Source organism: Nicotiana tabacum, chromosome 13 (assembly GCF_000715075.1).
Source record: "Nicotiana tabacum cultivar K326 chromosome 13, ASM71507v2, whole genome shotgun sequence".
NCBI classification, from domain to species: domain Eukaryota; kingdom Viridiplantae; phylum Streptophyta; class Magnoliopsida; order Solanales; family Solanaceae; genus Nicotiana; species Nicotiana tabacum.
In genome coordinates, this window is record NC_134092.1 from 11,317,212 (window position 1) to 11,322,739 (window position 5,528).

At 37.3% G+C, this 5,528-nt stretch overlaps 1 pseudogene; it reads left to right on the forward strand.

Moving 5' to 3' along the window:
* The first annotated feature begins 1,040 nt into the window (after positions 1–1,040).
* LOC107772022 (wall-associated receptor kinase 1-like) lies at positions 1,041–5,116 on the forward strand (annotated as a pseudogene).
* The last annotated feature ends 412 nt before the right edge of the window (positions 5,117–5,528 follow it).

Below are 5,528 nucleotides of genomic sequence, written 5' to 3' on the forward strand. Positions count from 1 at the left end.
ATTGAGCTTAAAATAATTATCCTTCTCTATCTATTTTAAAATTATTTACGATATATACCTATCCAGTTAAAACTAATTACCTAACCTAGCTTAGCTTGATTTGGCTTGGTTCGGCTTGGCTTGACTCGACTTGGCTTGGCTTGGCTAAAAAAAATGGATAGGAAAAAAACTTTATGGGTAGGGGTGAGTAAATAGTTTGCGATGGGTGGGTATTTGTAAAAGATCCCAAAAAGAAGAGACCACCTTAATTAGTTGGATATTTGTAAGGATAAATCACTTACTTTTTAAGTGCATACACAATATTCCCTTAAAAGAAGCAAACTAAAGTATAAAGCTTATTTAAAAGATTTATAACTCAATACAAGATTTCTTTGAACGTGATTGCAATGGCATGATCATTTATAATGGGTATTAGGCAAAAATTTGAAAGCAAGTTGCCCCAGGAGAATTTTTAATGTCAACTCGTACGGAGGAATTTGCCACCTTCAAAGTCTTCTCCAAACTAGAAAAATATGAAGTATTTTGCAGCGAAGCTAACCCTTCTATTTGTAGCATATTTCCCAATTGAATACTACTTATTATCCATTTGGAAGCACGTTAATTTTAGCAAGTTCTTGATTCTTCATTAATATGCAGAGCACGTCTTCTATCACCAAGAGATTTAGTAATTGAGAGCAATAAGTTTAACGGACAAGTTGGTAATTGTTTAATCCTCAACAAGATACAAAAATACTCATTCTATCACAAGTTGTAGTCCTGATCTTGTCGTTTTAGCACAAGTCTACAGCTCTTCTTCCATTCCAATTTAGTGTGGCAGCATTTCCTTTTAAGTCTATATCAGAAAAATGATAACTTTATAAACTTAGAAATAACTTAACTTAAACGCCTTATTTTATCCTTTAATGACAATTTTATAGGCACAAAATGTTATGACATGTTCAAGACCAGAGGTTTTCAAAAGTTTTTTTTTTATATATAACTCCGTACTTAATAAACTATGTCACATAATTTAAAACAGATGGAGTATTAAAGGTGTTGAATTCAAAAGAAATGTCTAACATGCCAAGAAATTTGAAACTTGCTAATATAACAATTTGAAATTGATTTCCATAATATATATTGCCCCTCTTTTAAGTAGTCTATGATGACACCAAAGAGCTATATCACTTCTAAATATAGCACTAGCTAGCTAGCCTGCAGGCTGAAGTACTAAACATGGCTTTCCTTCCCCTAATTCTTCTTCTACCTTTATTAGCTATGACAATAGAGAGCACCAACCACACTAAGCCTGGCTGCCAACCGAAATGCGGAAACATGACTGTTCCCTTCCCATTCGGGATCGGTATAGGTACCGGTTGCTCTATAAACCATAAATTCGACATCAGGTGCAATACCTCATTCGATCCTCCTATCGCCTATCTCAACACTGGAGGTATGGAGGTCCTCGACATATCAACTAGCCAAATACGAGTCAAAAACACCTTCACAGGCAGCTGTTATGAACAAAATGGCGAACTAGCTGAACGGAAAACTATGAGAATCGACACGGGAGTCCCATTTTTCACCTTATCTGATAAAGATAACAGGTTGACTCTCGTAGGCTGTGATGATTTGGCTTTAGCTTCTGGTCTTTCGTTGTATGAAGGGCGTAATTTTAGCATTGGATGTATAACTTCGTGTTCAAGAAGTGTGGATGTGAGCAATGGGACTTGTTCTGGGATTGGTTGCTGTCAAGCAGCCATCCCTAAGGGATTGATGACCTTTTGGGGGATTGTGACTAGCATGCTTAACCATACTAAGGTCTGGTCTTTTAACCCTTGTGGCTATGCATTCCTTGGTGAGCACGAAAAGTTTACATTTCGGGGTGCATCAGACTTAACAGACCCAAATTTTGTAAGCAGAATAGTGAAAGATGTACCTGTTGTTATTGACTGGGCAATTGGGAATCAAAGTTGCAGTGAGGTTAGAAACTCCACTGCCTATGCATGCAAGGAACATAGTCTGTGCATTGATTCTGAAAGTGGACGTGGAGGTTATCGCTGCATTTGTGAGGAAGGATATGACGGTAATCCTTATCTTACTCCAGGCTGCCAAGGTTAGAGTTCTTGCCTGATTTACATGAGTTTATAACTTATATACACCAACAGTGTAGATCTTTTCTTACACTATCAGGTCATAGAAGTAACTCTCAATAAAAAGTGAGAAGAGAGTTAATAAAAGTCCAACTGGTTAGCAGCATTTTTGGCAAGTATGGACATTTTGGGAGAGATCCGTGTTTATCCTTGACCATACTTCTGGGATTCGAACTCTGAAATGTTATTCTCTTTGGTAGAAAGCACTAAAACTTCCATAATGAGCTTTCTCTCAGTGCAAGTTCTGATTAGCGCGTGCCGCTGAGTTCCGAACACCGTACATTTAAACCTGAAAAAGAACACTCTACTTGCTCACAGTTTAAGCAAATTTATACATTGGAACTGTGCATAAACATCAACTGCCTAGTTGTGAATTTACGGAGGCAGGGGGATTTTGAGGCAGCATATGTAAAGAAAAAAAATGAATAAATAAATAAATGCAGACAGCAAATAGTGACCTCCCTCAACCCCCCACCCCCATTTTTCCCCAAACAAGGGGTAAATTTTACTTTCTACTGCACTAATTTGAGTATTCCTCTTACAGATATCGATGAGTGCGCAAAGAATCCTTGTGATGGGATTTGCAAAAACACTCCAGGAGGATTTCAGTGTTCCTGTCCGGAAGGATATTTTGGAGACGGCCAGAAGGGACGTGGTTGCCAGAAGGAGCGTGATCTCCCTATCTTGAAGTTATCTCTTGGTATGTAAGCAATTACGATGCAGAATGATTAGCTAGGAGTTCCACATTTCGGTAGTTCTAGTCGTGTAGTCTGTGTAGGAGATGCAGGAACAACAACAACAAACCCAATATAGTCCCACAAGTGGGGTCTAGGGAGGGTAGTGCATACACAGACCTTACCCCTACCTTGAAAGTAGAGAGGTTGTTTCAAATAGACCCTCAGCTCAAGTAAAGATGAAAAGAAAGTAGCAGTAACAAGCAAAAGAATGCAGGAAATAACACAGAAATAGTCGTGGTAAACAAGGGGAATAAAGAATGAAGAATGAATTCCAAGATTTACATGAAAAACTCTTTTCAAATAAGAAAAACAAAACTATGGCTGATGAGCAAAATATCACTATCCTAAGGAGATTTTACAACCAGTACATGTGTAGACTCTCCAATCTAATTCATGTTCCACATAAACTATCTTCATAAAAATAAAAATAAAAATTGAGCATGTCAGATGATAAGTGCAATTTGATTGCATACTGACCCCTTTTCATCAAAAGCTGACCAATCTTTATCTTTCTGGTATGTGGCTTCTAGCTGTGCCTTCTCTGGCTTGTGTAGTCATTGTCAAATGAGCAAATCCATATCCTTCTAGGCTCCTATACCACTTGTGGGGACGAAGGAATAATATGAAAATAATCACGAACAAACAATGAACCCCAAAATTTAAATGAAAAAAACTTCTCAAAAAAGCGGGAAAACTGTGCCGGAGAAGCAAATATCACTATACTAAGGAGATTTTACAACCAGTATTCAAAGCATCACAAATTCATTGAGGCTATTACACACTCAAAAGGAATACCCTTTTTTGATACATAATTCCTCACAGACTATGTTTCTCCCTATTACTTGAATAAAAATATGAGAGAATAAAGTCTTCTATTTGTTGCAGAAGAAAAATATGTTCTCCGATCCAAGAAACAGTGTCAAAAAGAAATGTCAAAATGTTTTCTTGATATTCTACTCTATTGATCAAATGCAGGTTTAGGTCTTGGATTATTGTCACTACTGGTTAGTGTCAGTTGGATATATTTCGGTATAAAAAGGAGAAAAATTTTAAAATTACGGGAGAAGTTCTTCGAGCAAAATGGTGGTATGCTATTAAAGCAGCAGAAAGTCGTCGAATTTAAATAAGGTGTTTACCATTGAAGAGCTTAAAAAAGCCACCAACAACTTTGCTAAAGATCGCATCCTTGGAGTAGGTGGAAATGGCATAGTTTACAAAGGGATTCTACCAGATCAACGCATAGTTGCAATCAAGAAGTCTAAACAGCTTGAGCAAAACCAAATAGAAGAGTTTATAAATGAGGTGGTAATACTCACTCAAATTAACCACAGGAATGTGGTGAAACTATTGGGTTGTTGCTTAGAGACCGAAGTCCCTTTATTGGTCTATGAATACATATCTCATGGTACCCTTCACCACCATATACATACCAATGGAGGAATGCCTTGGCTTTCTTGGCAAAATCGGTTAAGAATTGCTGTTGAATCTGCCGATGCCTTTAGTTATCTCCACTATGCAGCTTCTACACCTATCCTACATAGAGACATCAAGTCAGCAAATATACTACTAGATGACTACTACACAGCAAGGATTGCTGATTTTGGGGCTTCGAGGTTAAGACCTTTCGACCAGGCTGATATGAGTTCACTTATACCAGGCACATTGGGTTATCTAGATCCTGAAGGCATACAAATGGGATTGTCAGACAAGAGTGATGTCTACAGTTTTGGTGTAGTTCTAGCGGAATTGTTAACGGGAAGAGAAGCTATTGATCTCACTCTACCCAACAAAGAAAAAAGTTTAGCCACATATTTTAAAGCTTCTGTGAAGGAGAATCGCTTATTTCAAATTCTCCATCATAGGGTCTTGAAAGAAGGCTCCTTGGAGCAGCTCAATGCCATTGGTGAGCTTGTGGTTAGATGTCTTAACACAAAAGGAGAAGAAAGACCTACTATGAAAGAAGTGGCAACTGAATTGGAAGGATTTACTAAATATAATAGTCGCACATGGGCTCATCATGATCAAGAAAACAATCAACTACAAATGGGAGAAATGATCAGTGAACAGGAGGACCTTTATAGTGTACTAATGTACACTTCCACCAATTATGATACATCATCAAGTGATCAACAAAGCACCGAAATTAGCGTGAAACGTGAAGAAGACACCCTCTTTGATGGCTAATTATTGAATTTTTATAAATTAGTGTATTTGCATCTTCATATGATCATTCATTCATTGCTAATTAAAAACCCAACAATTTAATATGATATTTGTGTTTTTATGTGATCAACTTCCATAATTTATTTATTGCTTAATTACTATGATACACTACTGGTCTCTACATGAGTATTTATGTATATGTAGGGTCGAATTTTAGTTTTCTTATAGTTGGCCCTAATCGCTTTCTAAAACCCCATTAATGAAAGCAATGGTTGCTTGCCTCACATTGTTCCTTCCTCTCATTCCATGTGGTGTCAAAGTACTGTTACAGTGTCGTAAAAACAGGAAACTTTTCAAAAAGCAGAATACTATCCCCCACCCCCACCCCCACCCCAAAACTAGCCAAAAATTCTTATTTAGAGCACCTAAATTTAGGGTGCGAAATTGAATACTTTAAGTAGTCCAAAATTATTCCAATTAAACCCCTCAAAAACAG